The sequence below is a fragment of the Bacillus rossius genome, chromosome 7 (genome assembly GCF_032445375.1).
Source record: "Bacillus rossius redtenbacheri isolate Brsri chromosome 7, Brsri_v3, whole genome shotgun sequence".
Lineage (NCBI taxonomy): Eukaryota > Metazoa > Arthropoda > Insecta > Phasmatodea > Bacillidae > Bacillus > Bacillus rossius.
In genome coordinates this window covers 18,419,464-18,437,101 of record NC_086335.1, presented here as the reverse complement: position 1 = coordinate 18,437,101, position 17,638 = coordinate 18,419,464, and positions in this window count along the sequence as shown.

Sequence of the window (17,638 nt, the reverse complement as noted above, 5' to 3'; positions counted from 1 at the left end):
TCAATAATACCAATTACAGAGTTGACGTAGCTTGGATAAAATAAGAAAATATTTTATTATACCTTTTATTGATAACTTACATTTATTGCCAAGTTGAAAACTAAATTTTTTTCACTTTTATTAGCTTCACTTGTAGCTACGCATTGGCGTGTATTCAATAGACACTAGGTAAGCATTGCTTACCCTGTTATGTTGCTTGGCATAATGTAATATTTTTTGCTATGTGGTAATCTCATCTCATGTGCTAATGTAACAATATCCGTGCGCGTTATGGATTGAATTGAAACATCCTGCGTCCCTGCGAAGCGATGCGATCACCGTAGCGGGCGCGTCAGATAGCGTGCCACCCAGTTTTCATGGTAACGTGTAAACTGGAGGGGAAGGGTTCATGTATCTTCGTGAGACTACTTTGGTAAATATCGCGCAAGGTGCGCTGTTCTCACAGAAGCTGGCCCTAGCGCGCGTCGGCAGGCAGTTGCATTGTGTCGTTCAACAAACAATCAAACATAATACAAATATTATTCGTACAACGTACAATGCAAGTTTTCATTCCACAACACGTATTTAAAATAAACACACTATTATCTAAATTTAAAATGGTGTAAAAAATGATCTCGACTGATGTAAAAAATCTTGTCAAGTTAATTTTTGTGTACGCTTTAGTGAAAATTGAAAAAATAGAAAATGTTTCCTTAACGTTGTCTTCATTTTCTAATTTTAAAGTCGTTTATATAAAGTTTTTCCTTGACATATGTGAAAAAAACTGCTAGGTTTACCCCGCATATACATTCCAGCATTTCTCAATTTCCATCTCATTCCCCTAATTGGCTTTTAGGACTTGAAACTGAAGCGCCGGAGCTCTGCCTTAGGATAAGGCGGGCATACTGCGTATTATATTTTTGTGAGCGTATTTGTATGTTTTGTTACGTAATATACAACCCTATATTCATATTTCAGTATAACTTTAATAGTTTCTGTCTCAGAAAAGTTAATAATTTTGCTCCTGGTTGTAGCAGCTGAAGTTATTTGACAGGTACAAAAATTTATACTTAGAATAAAGTGCATCTTATACTTCTACCAGGAAAACTGCAAAAATAGCCCCATTTTGCACCTAGAAATTCAAATTATTTTAAGGTTGAGGATGGGTGAGACAGCTTACCCACACAATTATTCCACCACATTCCATTGTAACTACATAATAAAATCTTGAAAGTCAATATAACCTAATTCTAATTCTCATGTTGAACTAAAATTTTTAATTTATACTCAGATGATAATACAGTAATTTTATGACTGACCAGAAAAAAGGGAAGGACGAAGGGGGCATAAGAGCAAAGAAACCCTACATTTTTGTTATAAGCAATAACCATTTTTATTGTATATTCATGATTCCGGCTATGGTGGGAAATATGCCAAAAGTCGACTGGCCCTACAACTGTGGGGAGAGGGGTTCAAAACCACAAAATTTTGAAAAATTTAAAAAACTTATTCTTTTTTAATTTGGAGTGTTTCTGAGCCATTTGGGGTCTTATCACCCCCCCCCCCCCCCATTTTCATGGCTTGGGGAAAGGTTATATGCCTACAGTTTTTTGAAAGTAGGGAATAATTTAAAGTAGGCCTAAGTTGATTTTGATGTACATCAAAAGCCTTCGAACACCATGTTATCTTGGGCATTTGCCTTGGTAGGTGTTAAAACCCAAAAATTTTGAAAAACCATCAGCTGGATCTTATGTGTTACGTGTGAATTGACTAAATGTAATGTCATTTTGATAATTTTATGCTGTCGTCATTATGAACATTAAACAACAGCGCATCCCACGTTTTCAGTTATACAGAGTTTGGTGTAGGTATTATATAATTAATGGGCAAAATACGTAAATTTTTATTTATTGTTATTTCAAAGAATGATAAAAGTTTTTTTGTTTTTTATGTATAATTTTGATTTTTTTGTTAATTCCCACTGCTGAAGCTGTTGTTGGACATGTGACCATTAATTAATAAAGTCTAGCAGGAACAATGAGTTGCATAAACAAAACATTTGGTAATGATATAAGCAATATGGTTGGAATAATGAAACATTTGTTTGAACCAACAAAATATTTGGTAATGATAAGCCATTTGGTTGAACCAAACAAACATTTGGTTGAACCAACAAAATATTTGGTAATTATATAAGCAATATGGTTGGAATAATCAAACATTTGTTTGAACCAACAAAATATTTGGTAATGGTAATCAGCCATTTGGTTGTACCAAACAAACATTTGGTTTAACCAACAAAACATTTGGTAAATATATAAGCAATATGGTTGGACTAATCAAACATTTGTTTGAACCAACAAAATATTTGGTAATAACAAGTAATTTGGTTGAACCAATCAAACATTTGGTTGAACTAACAAAACATTTAGTAACAATATAAACAATATGGTTGTAATAATAAAACATTTATTTGAACCAACAAAATATTTGGTAATGGTAACAAGCCATTTGGTTGTACCAAACAAGCCATTTGGTTGAACCAACAAAACATTTGGTAATGATATAAGCAATATGGTTGGAATAATCAAACATTTGTTTGAACCAACAAAATATTTGGTAATGGTAACAATCCATTTGGTTGTACTAACCAAACATTTGGTTGAACCAACACAATATTTGGTAAGATGAGGATAGAGATTTGGTTGGGCCAACCAAACATGATTTGGTTGGGCCAACCAAACATGAAATGTTTGGAGCAAACAAATCTGCTCAACAAATTGATTTGGTCACAACAACAAAATATTTAATTGCTCATATATAAACAAATGATTTGGTTGTGCCAAACAAATATTGTTTACACCAACAAAATCTTTTTCTCAGTGCATTTCCACGAGTATTTAAAGGACTGTGGAGTCTATCCTAGATGTCAATGAATCCGCGAATTTTGCAGGTCTCTACGCACAAGGTACGAAAGGGTCAGCGGCATGGATGTGTGATACTCGGTTTCCGATAGATTTGCGATTCGAAAGAGACATGTCTGTACACACCTTGTCTAGGAGGCACAAAGCGATGCAGTATATTAAAAAAAAACATCATTAAGACATGTTTTCCTTTGGAGTAATAGTTGCTAATGAGTGGTGGTAAAAGTAATTACCGACGTTTCGCAATGTATTGAAGCAGGCATCTTCAGCATTTAGAATTGACTGTCGGTTCCCAACCCTGAATATGCCAGCTGCAATGAAGCAATTAGTACAACAGCGAGGCGGCTCAACTTCGGATAGCTCAACAGACAATGGCAGTGTAATCTAGTATTCAACTTAGCTTGTTTTGTAGTTCTGATTCTCAAAATCTTCAAAAAGCGCTGATTGGCGAGAAAATTCTTTTAAGAAATAACATATTTTCATTATTATAATTGTTAAAATTTGTATTTTTTTTCCTTACATTTTAAAATTTATGTTAAACAGTTTTTAACATCAACAAAAGTATTTTTACACAAAATTAATAAACTAATTAAATAAAACAATTGTATAAAAATATATGGATGCCCGAGTATTCTTTGGTAAGAAAACATATTTTTCAATTCAACATTTCAGTAAAATAAAGATTTCATAAATTTTAAAAATGAAGGTTTTGGTTATTCTATTAGACAGATTAAAAATTTATTTTCATAATAGAAAACGCAAGAGGTTAATGGGTGGCCAACTATCCCGAATAAAACATGGCCATCTATCCCGATTGTTCGGGTGAGAGGGCGAAGGAGCATAAAAATAATGGCGAATGATGCTTGGAACTTTCATTGATTACATATGTGCGGGAAGGTATAAAAAGACCCATAAACAAGTTTATCCCTGTTTTTTTTTACTTATTATCTTTAATTTTCAGGCCAAAATGGTGACTAGGAGAATTATTTTAGATTGAAAGTAAAAAGAAAAAGGCAAAAATACTCACAATTATAGCGCTTTTCCGATGCGTTAACAACACCTTCCACGTAACGCATCACCAACTCAACACACAGTGAATTGGGATGCATTCTAGCGCCCGGCTGCCGAACTATGACGATTGGCCATCTCTACCGTATGGCCATCTACCCCGGACTTACCCTACATATTCGTAAGTTGTAAATCACACGACTAGCGCTCTATAGACCGTGTGGCTAATGTCTTACTGTACACCTGGCTCCAGAGTGGCCAACCTACTATCCACTAATGCCGACTCTCACACCAAAATAATCTGCGAACATGCAGTTTCGATTAATTTTTATTGATGCAATAGTAAAAAGGTTAGAGTAGGTAATTTACATAAATAAAATACTTGCAAAAATACGTATTTTTTTTGGGAGGAGGGTAGATTTTTACATGTGATTAAAATAAAAATGAAAGTTTGGTAAGGTTCTGGCAGTGACATTAAAAATATGCATTAATCGTCAAAATGAATGCAATTTCGCGAGATGTTTTGTACCCATAACACATTTAGAACAAAGTGTATCTGTAGTTAGTGAGGGACCCAGGTGCGTCTCAGGCCGAAGCCTACGCACGTACAGCCGCGAGCGGTGAATGTCGGACATGTTCGGGGACAGACCAGGGGTCGGTGTTAGCGCATGCGCGGTGGGCGGAGCTGGCCGACACAGCGCACAATGGCGGCGGAAACAGCTCCGGACATGACCGCCCCCGGAGCGCGAGCCGTTTATCACCTGTCCCTGGCAAGTTTACGGCTGACACCCGCTGATTTACGGACGTGTGTCAAGTTGGCGACCACACATTGGAATTTCAAGGTCAAAATTTGTCACGAATTAGTGCTCAATTTGTGCTAATTTGTGCCGTAGAAATCAGAATTTGTGCTGCATTACGTAAAAAGTTATAGCATTTATTAAGGTGGTCGCCAACTTGACGTCAAGTTGGCGACCACCCAAAGAAAATATCAATTTTTTGAAATGAATTTTATGTCACGAATTAGTGCTCAATTTGTGCTGCCAGAAGCCAAAAATTCGAGCTTATCGCAACGTAAACTAAAAAGTTATAGCCCTTGATATGTTTGAAGCGAATTGACAGCTGGCGACCACACATTGGAATTTCAAGGTCAAAATTTGTCAAAAATTAGTGCTCCATTTGTGCTAATTTGTGCCGTAGAAATCAGAGTTTGTGCTGCATTACGTAAAAAGTTATAGCATATATTAAGGTGGTCGCCAACTTGACGTCAAGTTGGCGACCACTTAAGGAAAATATTAATATTTTGGAATGAATTTGATATCACGAATTAGTGCTCAATTTGTGCTGCCAGATGCCAAAATTTCGAGCTTATCGCAACGTAATTTAAAAAGTTATAGCCCTTGATATGTTTGAAGCGAATTGACAGCTGGCGACCACACATTGGAATTTCAAGGTCAAAATTTGTCACGAATTAGTGCTCCATTTGTGCTAATTTGTGCCGTAGAAATCAGAGTTTGTGCTGCATTACGTAAAAAGTTATAGCATATAGTAAGTTGGTCGCCAACTTGACGTCAAGTTGGCGACCATTTAAGGAAAATATTAATATTTTGGAATGAATTTGATATCACGAATTAGTGCTCAATTTGTGCTGCCAGATGCCAAAATTTCGAGCTTATCGCAACGTAATTTAAAAAGGTTATAGCCTTTGATATGTTTGAAGCGAATTGAGAGCTGGCGACCACACATTGGAATTTCAAGGTCAAAATTTGTCACGAATTAGTGCTCAATTTGTGCTAATTTGTGCCGTAAAAATCAGAGTTTGTGCTGCATTACGTAAAAAGTTATAGCATATAGTAAGTTGGTCGCCAACTTGACGTCAAGTTGGCGACCACTTAAGGAAAATATTCATTTGTTGGAATGAATTTTATATCACGAATTAGTGCTCAATTTGTGCTGCCAGAAGCCAAAATTTCGAGCTTATCGCAACGTAATTAAAAAAGTTATAGCCCTTGATATGTTTGAAGCGAATTGACAGCTGGCGACCACACATTGGAATTTCAAGGTCAAAATTTGTCACGAATTAGTGCTCAATTTGTGCTAATTTGTGCCGTAGAAATCAGAGTTTGTGCTGCATTACGTAAAAAGTTGTAGCATATAGTAAGTTGGTCGCCAACTTGACGTCAAGTTGGCGACCACTTAAGGAAAATATTAATTTTTTGGAATGAATTTTATATCACGAATTAGTGCTCAATTTGTGCTGCCAGAAGCCAAAATTTCGAACTTATCGCAACGTAATTTAAAAAGTTATAGCCCTTGATATGTTTGAAGCGAATTGACAGCTGGCGACCACACATTGGAATTTCAAGGTCAAAATTTGTCACGAATTAGTGCTCAATTTGTGCTAATTTGTGCCGTAGAAATCAGAGTTTGTGCTGCATTACGTAAAAAGTTGTAGCATATAGTAAGTTGGTCGCCAACTTGACGTCAAGTTGGCGACCACTTAAGGAAAATATTAATTTTTTGGAATGAATTTTATATCACGAATTAGTGCTCAATTTGTGCTGCGAGATGCCAAAATTTCGTGCTTATCGCAACGTAAACTAAAAAGTTATAGCACTTGATATGTTTGAAGCGAATTGACAGCTGGCGACCACACATTGGAATTTCAAGGTCAAAATTTGTCACGAATTAGTGCTCAATTTGTGCTAATTTGTGCCGTAGAAATCAGAGTTTGTGCTGCATTACGTAAAAAGTTATAGCATATAGTAAGTTGGTCGCCAACTTGACGTCAAGTTGGCGACCACCCAAGGAAAATATCAATTTTTTGGAATGAATTTTATATCACGAATTAGTGCTCAATTTGTGCTGCGAGATGCCAAAATTTCGTGCTTATCGCAACGTAAACTAAAAAGTTATAGCACTTGATATGTTTGAAGCGAATTGACAGCTGGCGACCACACATTGGAATTTCAAGGTCCAAATTTGTCACGAATTAGTGCTCAATTTGTGCTAATTTGTGCCGTAGAAATCAGAGTTTGTGCTGCATTACGTAAAAAGTTATAGCATATAGTAAGTTGGTCGCCAACTTGACGTCAAGTTGGCGACCACTTAAGGAAAATATTAATATTTTGGAATGAATTTGATATCACGAATTAGTGCTCAATTTGTGCTGCCAGAAGCCAAAATTTCGAGCTTATCGCAACGTAATTTAAAAAGTTATAGCCCTTGATATGTTTGAAGTGAATTGACAGCTGGCGACCACACATTGGAATTTCAAGGTCAAAATTTGTCACGAATTAGTGCTCCATTTGTGCTAATTTGTGCCGTAGAAATCAGAGTTTGTGCTTCATTACGTAAAAAGTTATAGCATATAGTAAGTTGGTCGCCAACTTGACGTCAAGTTGGCGACCACCCAAGGAAAATATCAATTTTTCGAAATGAATTTTTATCACGAATTAGTGCTCAATTTGTGCTGCGAGATGCCAAAATTTCGTGCTTATCGCAACGTAAACTAAGAAGTTATAGCACTTGATATGTTTGAAGCGAATTGACAGCTGGCGACCACACATTGGAATTTCAAGGTCAAAATTTGTCACGAATTAGTGCTCAATTTGTGCTAATTTGTGCCGTAGAAATCAGAGTTTGTGCTGCATTACGTAAAAAGTTATAGCATATAGTAAGTTGGTCGCCAACTTGACGTCAAGTTGGCGACCACTTAAGGAAAATATTAATATTTTGGAATGAATTTGATATCACGAATTAGTGCTCAATTTGTGCTGCCAGATGCCAAAATTTCGAGCTTATCGCAACGTAATTTAAAAAGTTATAGCCCTTGATATGTTTGAAGCGAATTGTTAGCTGGCGACCACACTTTGGAATTTCAAGGTCAAAATTTGTCACGAATTAGTGCTCAATTTGTGCTAATTTGTGCCGTAGAAATCAGAGTTTGTGCTGCATTACGTAAAAAGTTATAGCATATAGTAAGTTGGTCGCCAAATTGACGTCAAGTTGGCGACCACTTAAGGAAAATATTAATATTTTGGAATGAATTTGAAATCACGAATTAGTGCTCAATTTGTGCTGCCAGATGCCAAAATTTCGAGCTTATCGCAACGTAATTTAAAAAGTTATAGCCCTTGATATGTTTGAAGCAAATTGACAACTGGCGACCACACATTGGAATTTCAAGGTCAAAATTTGTCACGAATTAGTGCTCCATTTGTGCTAATTTGTGCCGTAGAAAAAAGAGTTTGTGCTGCATTACGTAAAAAGTTATAGCATATAGTATGTTGGTCGCCAACTTGACGTCAAGTTGGCGACCACCCAAAGAAAATATCAATTTTTTGAAATGAATTTTATGTCACGAATTAGTGCTCAATTTGTGCTGCCAGAAGCCAAAAATTCGAGCTTATCGCAACGTAAACTAAAAAGTTATAGCCCTTGATATGTTTGAAGCGAATTGACAGCTGGCGACCACACATTGGAATTTCAAGGTCAAAATTTGTCAAAAATTAGTGCTCCATTTGTGCTAATTTGTGCCGTAGAAATCAGAGTTTGTGCTGCATTACGTAAAAAGTTATAGCATATATTAAGGTGGTCGCCAACTTGACGTCAAGTTGGCGACCCACTTAAGGAAAATATTAATATTTTGGAATGAATTTGATATCACGAATTAGTGCTCAATTTGTGCTGCCAGATGCCAAAATTTCGAGCTTATCGCAACGTAATTTAAAAAGTTATAGCCTTGATATGTTTGAAGCGAATTGACAGCTGGCGACCACACATTGGAATTTCAAGGTCAAAATTTGTCACGAATTAGTGCTCCATTTGTGCTAATTTGTGCCGTAGAAATCAGAGTTTGTGCTGCATTACGTAAAAAGTTATAGCATATAGTAAGTTGGTCGCCAACTTGACGTCAAGTTGGCGACCATTTAAGGAAAATATTAATATTTTGGAATGAATTTGATATCACGAATTAGTGCTCAATTTGTGCTGCCAGATGCCAAAATTTCGAGCTTATCGCAACGTAATTTAAAAGGTTATAGCCTTTGATATGTTGAAGCGAATTGAGAGCTGGCGACCACACATTGGAATTTCAAGGTCAAAATTTGTCACGAATTAGTGCTCAATTTGTGCTAATTTGTGCCGTAAAAATCAGAGTTTGTGCTGCATTACGTAAAAAGTTATAGCATATAGTAAGTTGGTCGCCACTTGACGTCAAGTTGGCGACCCACTTAAGGAAAATATTCATTTGTTGGAATGAATTTTATATCACGAATTAGTGCTCAATTTGTGCTGCCAGAAGCCAAAATTTCGAGCTTATCGCAACGTAATTAAAAAAGTTATAGCCCTTGATATGTTTGAAGCGAATTGACAGCTGGCGACCACACATTGGAATTTCAAGGTCAAAATTTGTCACGAATTAGTGCTCAATTTGTGCTAATTTGTGCCGTAGAAATCAGAGTTTGTGCTGCATTACGTAAAAAGTTGTAGCATATAGTAAGTTGGTCGCCAACTTGACGTCAAGTTGGCGACCACTTAAGGAAAATATTAATTTTTTGGAATGAATTTTATATCACGAATTAGTGCTCAATTTGTGCTGCCTAGAAGCCAAAATTTCGAACTTATCGCAACGTAATTTAAAAAGTTATAGCCCTTGATATGTTTGAAGCGAATTGACAGCTGGCGACCACACATTGGAATTTCAAGGTCAAAATTTGTCACGAATTAGTGCTCAATTTGTGCTAATTTGTGCCGTAGAAATCAGAGTTTGTGCTGCATTACGTAAAAAGTTGTAGCATATAGTAAGTTGGTCGCCAACTTGACGTCAAGTTGGCGACCACTTAAGGAAAATATTAATTTTTTGGAATGAATTTTATATCACGAATTAGTGCTCAATTTGTGCTGCGAGATGCCAAAATTTCGTGCTTATCGCAACGTAAACTAAAAAGTTATAGCACTTGATATGTTTGAAGCGAATTGACAGCTGGCGACCACACATTGAATTTCAAGGTCAAAATTTGTCACGAATTAGTGCTCAATTTGTGCTAATTTGTGCCGTAGAAATCAGAGTTTGTGCTGCATTACGTAAAAAGTTATAGCATATAGTAAGTTGGTCGCCAACTTGACGTCAAGTTGGCGACCACCCAAGGAAAATATCAATTTTTTGGAATGAATTTTATATCACGAATTAGTGCTCAATTTGTGCTGCGAGATGCCAAAATTTCGTGCTTATCGCAACGTAAACTAAAAAGTTATAGCACTTGATATGTTTGAAGCGAATTGACAGCTGGCGACCACACATTGGAATTTCAAGGTCCAAATTTGTCACGAATTAGTGCTCAATTTGTGCTAATTTGTGCCGTAGAAATCAGAGTTTGTGCTGCATTACGTAAAAAGTTATAGCATATAGTAAGTTGGTCGCCAACTTGACGTCAAGTTGGCGTCCACTTAAGGAAAATATTAATATTTTGGAATGAATTTGATATCACGAATTAGTGCTCAATTTGTGCTGCCAGAAGCCAAAATTTCGAGCTTATCGCAACGTAATTTAAAAAGTTATAGCCCTTGATATGTTTGAAGTGAATTGACAGCTGGCGACCACACATTGGAATTTCAAGGTCAAAATTTGTCACGAATTAGTGCTCCATTTTGTGCTAATTTGTGCCGTAGAAAATCAGAGTTTGTGCTTCATTACGTAAAAAGTTATAGCATATAGTAAGTTGGTCGCCAACTTGACGTCAAGTTGGCGACCACCCAAGGAAAATATCAATTTTTCGAAATGAATTTTTATCACGAATTAGTGCTCAATTTTGTGCTGCGAGATGCCAAAATTTCGTGCTTATCGAACGTAAACTAAGAAGTTATAGCACTTGATATGTTTGAAGCGAATTGACAGCTGGCGACCACACATTGGAATTTCAAGGTCAAAATTTGTCACGAATTAGTGCTCAATTTGTGCTAATTTGTGCCGTAGAAATCAGAGTTTGTGCTGCATTACGTAAAAAGTTATAGCATATAGTAAGTTGGTCGCCAACTTGACGTCAAGTTGGCGACCACTTAAGGAAAATATTAATATTTTGGAATGAATTTGATATCACGAATTAGTGCTCAATTTGTGCTGCCAGATGCCAAAATTTCGAGCTTATCGCAACGTAATTTAAAAAGTTATAGCCCTTGATATGTTTGAAGCGAATTGTTAGCTGGCGACCACACTTTGGAATTTCAAGGTCAAAATTTGTCACGAATTAGTGCTCAATTTGTGCTAATTTGTGCCGTAGAAATCAGAGTTTGTGCTGCATTACGTAAAAAGTTATAGCATATAGTAAGTTGGTCGCCAAATTGACGTCAAGTTGGCGACCACTTAAGGAAAATATTAATATTTTGGAATGAATTTGAAATCACGAATTAGTGCTCAATTTGTGCTGCCAGATGCCAAAATTTCGAGCTTATCGCAACGTAATTTAAAAAGTTATAGCCCTTGATATGTTTGAAGCAAATTGACAACTGGCGACCACACATTGGAATTTCAAGGTCAAAATTTGTCACGAATTAGTGCTCCATTTGTGCTAATTTGTGCCGTAGAAAAAAGAGTTTGTGCTGCATTACGTAAAAAGTTATAGCATATAGTATGTTGGTCGCCAACTTGACGTCAAGTTGGCGACCACCCAAGGAAAATATCAATTTTTTGGAATGAATTTTTTATCACGAATTAGTGCTCAATTTGTGCTGCGAGATGCCAAAATTTCGTGCTTATCGCAACGTAAACTAAGAAGTTATAGCACTTGATATGTTTGAAGCGAATTGACAGCTGGCGACCACACATTGGAATTTCAAGGTCAAAATTTGTCACGAATTAGTGCTCAATTTGTGCTAATTTGTGCCGTAGAAATCAGAGTTTGTGCTGCATTACGTAAAAAGTTATAGCATATAGTAAGTTGGTCGCCAACTTGACGTCAAGTTGGCGACCACTTAAGGAAAATATTAATATTTTGGAATGAATTTGATATCACGAATTAGTGCTCAATTTGTGCTGCCAGATGCCAAAATTTCGAGCTTATCGCAACGTAATTTAAAAAGTTATAGCCCTTGATATGTTTGAAGCGAATTGACAGCTGGCGACCACACATTGGAATTTCAAGGTCAAAATTTGTCACGAATTAGTGCTCAATTTGTGCTAATTTGTGCCGTAGAAATCAGAGTTTGTGCTGCATTACGTAAAAAGTTATAGCATATAGTAAGTTGGTCGCCAACTTGACGTCAAGTTGGCGACCACTTAAGGAAAATATTAATATTTTGGAATGAATTTGATATCACGAATTAGTGCTCAATTTGTGCTGCCAGATGCCAAAATTTCGAGCTTATCGCAACGTAATATAAAAAGTTATAGCCCTTGATATGTTTGAAGCGAATTGACAGCTGGCGACCACACATTGGAATTTCAAGGTCAAAATTTGTCACGAATTAGTGCTCAATTTGTGCTAATTTGTGCCGTAGCAATCAGAGTTTGTGCTGCATTACGTAAAAAGTTATAGCATATAGTAAGTTGGTCGCCAACTTGACGTCAAGTTGGCGACCACTTAAGGAAAATATTAATATTTTGGAATGAATTTGATATCACGAATTAGTGCTCAATTTGTGCTGCCAGATGCCAAAATTTCGAGCTTATCGCAACGTAATTTAAAAAGTTATAGCCCTTGATATGTTTGAAGCGAATTGACAGCTGGCGACCACACATTGGAATTTCAAGGTCAAAATTTGTCACGAATTAGTGCTCAATTTGTGCTAATTTATGCCGTAGAAATCAGAGTTTGTGCTGCATTACGTAAAAAGTTATAGCATATAGTAAGTTGGTCGTCAACTTGACGTCAAGTTGGCGACCACTTAAGGAAAATATTAATATTTTGGAATGAATTTTATATCACGAATTAGTGCTCAATTTGTGCTGCCAGATGCCAAAATTTCGAGCTTATCGCAACGTAATTTAAAAAGTTATAGCCCTTGATATGTTTGAAGCGAATTGACAGCTGGCGACCACACATTGGAATTTCAAGGTCAAAATTTGTCACGAATTAGTGCTCAATTTGTGCTAATTTGTGCCGTAGAAATCAGAGTTTGTGCTGCATTACGTAAAAAGTTATAGCATATAGTAAGTTGGTCGCCAACTTGACGTCAAGTTGGCGACCACTTAAGGAAAATATTAATATTTTGGAATGAATTTGATATCACGAATTAGTGCTCAATTTGTGCTGCCAGATGCCAAAATTTCGAGCTTATCGCAACGTAATTTAAAAAGTTATAGCCCTTGATATGTTTGAAGCGAATTGACAGCTGGCGACCACACTTTGGAATTTCAAGGTCAAAATTTGTCACGAATTAGTGCTCAATTTGTGCTAATTTGTGCCGTAGAAATCAGAGTTTGTGCTGCATTATGTAAAAAGTTATAGCATATAGTAAGTTTATATCACCGTAAACTAAAAAGTTATAGCCCTTAATTCGTTTTGCACATGTGTCTAGTTGGCGACCACACATTGGAATTAAATGTTCAAAATTTGTCAAAAAATAGTGCTCAATTGTGTTAATTTGTGCTGTAATTAACAGAATTTGTGCAACACTACATAAAAAGTTATAGCATATAGTATGTAACTATCCAACTTAACTTCAATTTGGCGGCACTCTTAAAAATATCAATATTCTGAAATCAATTTTATATCTCGAATTAGTGCTCAATCGTTGCTGATAATAGCAAAAATTTCATAATTTCAGCTGCATTATTTAAAACGTTATAGTGTATAGTACGTTCGTCAATTTGGGACCACCCGTTAAAAATATCAATTATTTTGTAAAAATTCAATGTAACGAGTTAGTGCTCAATTAATGCTAATCACAGCCAAAATTAAACTTAACGTAAACTTTATATACAGCAAGATTATTATAAGTTTAATTATAATTATTGTGCAAAAACAATAAGCGTATATTTGATAAAGGCCATATTCCCATTATTTTCCCACGAGTAAAACAGCTGGGTATTATGTTTTCTATGTCGGTACGAGAAGAAGAAACAACTCTGTGCTGATAGGGGTATTTGAGCTTTAGCATTGAATATATGTAACGTATAGAAGTCGCGAGCCCAGGTTAATTTTTCTGCCCGGTTTCTCAGAAGAATTGTTGTAGTTCCAAGCTCCACCGCTGCGATCGCTTCAATCGCTGGGTATCGACAGCGCACGCCCCTAGCGGTCTTAGGGCGTACTAGGTTAACCAGCCATTCACCCTCCCATATACGGGAAGCTGGTATCAGCACAGTTCGGCGACCTTGACGATAAGTATTCCTTACCACTGTCTTTTAGTTATGGGCAGAACGGATCTTTTGACCGAATCGGTTCTTTTGGATCAGTTCCGTGAAATGATTCGTTCAGAACGATTCGTTCATCTCGGTCAATTCGTTCTTTTCTGTGTATGGGATCTGGCTCTTTTATCAGGTGTCGTAACTCGTTCATCCTTTAGAGTATTACGTACGTGTTTTTGTATTTGAATTTGAACATTGCTTTCCGTAGCCAGTGAATCACAGTTGCGTATATGAAACAAGATTATTTATATTTTATTACTTTTTAAGTTACAAATATTAATATATAGGCTATTTACACTCTAGTGACAGTAAAGTGTTTACATGTAGACCAACACATTTAGGGAAAAAAGATAAAAATTCAATACTACTACTGCGATTCAGTATGAAGAGAAACAAATGAAGTACATTAATTAACCCAAAAATGGTAAGTGTGATCATTTGTAGTTACTTTCCCTGTTATTTTTTAATTCATACGGTTTTTTTTAGTTTTTTATTTCCAAACTTGTGTATGTGAATATGAAAAAGCAATTTTAAACCACTACTTAACAGTTGACATTTTCAGGTATAGATACTTTTCATGTTACCCTGTTTTATTTTATCAGTTATCGTTTGCTCTTGTGAACATGCGCACGTTGTGATTACTAATTCTTCAGACTCTTGACGTCATGAATCATTTCACGAACGAATCAGACCGGGCGCGTGGCCGGTTCTCTAATCTCGTTCTCTCGTTCTCTCGTTCTCTCCGCGTTTTCTTTCTTCCGAATCTTTCAAGGTACCGGCTCTCAAAGAGCCGCACAGACTGGTATTTGAGCTAAAAAGCTGGCCAAAAATATTTTTTTGGGTTTTTGTGCCCAGGTGTTAATTACTCAATTAAAAACGATTTATATCAATAAAGTTATAGTTATATACATACATATAGCCCAGTTGTTTACTCAAGCGCAAACCATATAAATTATACTGGCTACAGTCTTGATTGGGTGTATAACAAAAATATATAATGAAATAATTTTTAAGTGCAAAACTAATATATATTAAATAGACACGGGTTAACAAAAGTTACAATACAACTTTATGTATATCAATAAACTCACGATAGTTATAGTTATATAGATACTCTTGGCTGATTACTCAAGCAAAACCCATATAAATTAAACTGCTTTCATGTTTGATTGGGTGTATACCAAAAAAATTAATGAAATAATTTTAAAGTACATAAATTAATAGATATTAAACAGACGCAGGTTATCAAAAGTAATAATACAACTTACAACATTTCATCATCATTATCACTATCATCAAAAGAACCGGCTGATGGTTGTAAAAAAACGAAGGCTTCCTTTTATATTGTCTGCCTTTTTCTTTTTAAGTTAGATCTAATCCCACTCAAAAATAGGTCCGAAGTTAACAAGAGCCTATTTAAAACGTCCTCATTACAATCTATTCTGGAAAATTTTCTGGAGAAGCTTTCTCTGTACTGGCGAAAATGTTTGTTCCTCGCAGCCTCTTCCGACAACTGACCAATTGGTAACAAAGCATGCGATATAATACTCGGAGCATGAGTTAATATCTTGTGGACTGTCATAGGTTGCCAGGCATAAAATTATACATAATGCTTTGCAGTATCCATTGTGTATGTACCAAATTTTTCGACATTTGTGTCGTAACCCGAAGATATCACCTCCGATATTATTTTAAATCGGAGAATCACTTCGAGATCTATCCCTGTAATGGCAGCTGCTACATTAACGTCACCGAAAAATCTACGGGATGTATTGCCGTCATTTGTATTGCCATAACCAACTTGAAGTACGTCAACCAGCAATCCCATTTTTTCCTTAAATTGTTTTTGGATTTATTCTTTGGCGACTTTTATTTTTTCTTTGTCATTTTTAGTTGTGACGTGACCTTTGTGTACTTCTGCTTTTATCTTACACGATAAATGTAAAAGGAATTCAAAGAATCGAATCTTAGCGTGCAAAATGGATAATCCGAATTTGAAAGTCTCCGGATCTTCCGTGCTTCTTATTGATAAATCATTAAAAGTTTTTGACGTGCTACCACATATATAGCAGTGTGAGTGGCTGCGTTGCACACTTTTCCGTCCACCATTGTGGGAAGTAACAAGAGTTTTATTTTTATTTTTTTGCTGATATTTGTTGCTATCAAATTTTTTGATTGATTTTCTATGTATTCAATCTCTTCGTTTGTGATGTCCTTGTTCTCTTTAATAAATCTAATTCTAATAGGCCTGCAGAATCTAGGTGACGATGGACACGGATTCTGCCAGATGACCTTTTTACCAGACATTAATCTTAAAGGCACAAGGGAACTGTCTTCATTATGTTTAATTTTTTGTTTGTATTGGCTTTGCTGAGATCCATCACATCCCCACTTAAAGACTAGCACAAAATCTTTAGTTACTTCATGACTTTAGGCATCTAATAATTGTTGTGTGATCCACCAAATCTTGCAATTTTACTTCAGCACACGTTTCACCGACAATCTTTTTTCGGGTAGCAATGTTGTTTTGCTTTTTGAACATATTTATAACAGGGGTACACATCTTTGTTAGCATGATGTGTAACTTCGTACTGACTCGTTGATAAGTTAGCTTCCACAAATATTGCCAAAGCCTCTTCCGGCGAGTGTTTTTTGGTAGTAGTACATTGACTACCAGCAGCGACTGCTTTACGAAACTTTGTTGCTCTGGTTGGAGACTTTGTTATGTGTTTAAGTACTTTAACCACATCTTTATTGCCTGCCGCACGATTACTCATTTGCGCTGCGTAAGTCAATTCATCTACAGGAACATTATTTCTAAGTTCTATTGTTTTTCGGCGCTTTGATCGATCACTTGATTCCCCGAATTATTTATTCGGTCGCCCTTTTAATAAAGGATCTGCGGCAGTAGGTAAATAAACTTCTTCATTTAACCAGTCTCGATCCTTTTCCAAGAAACGACTTTCTGTACTGTTACATGCAGTCCATTTTCGCCTGTAAACAATCTTAAAACTGTTAATGATGTTTGTCAATTCCGATAATTTCTCAGAAGGGCACTTTATAATTTCAGCTATTTTTTTTCTAATTATTTGAGCTTTGCATCAAAGAGCCTTTCTGCACTTCCTCTTATAAGCTCGTGTAGTTGTTTTCGAGTCATAGACATCACTGAAGCCTGAGAACCTGAAAATAATCAAAAAATAAAAATAAATGAATAACCGCAATCTTATCTATTAATGGTCATTATTATTTTTTGTGAAAATTGGGGACAACTTTGACTTCTCAATCTGAAAATAGACATTCTGAAGTATCATTAAGTATAACTTTGAAGTAGTATAAATGAGTACAACATGTTTAAAAACATTCACTTATGTAAAAATCACGAAAC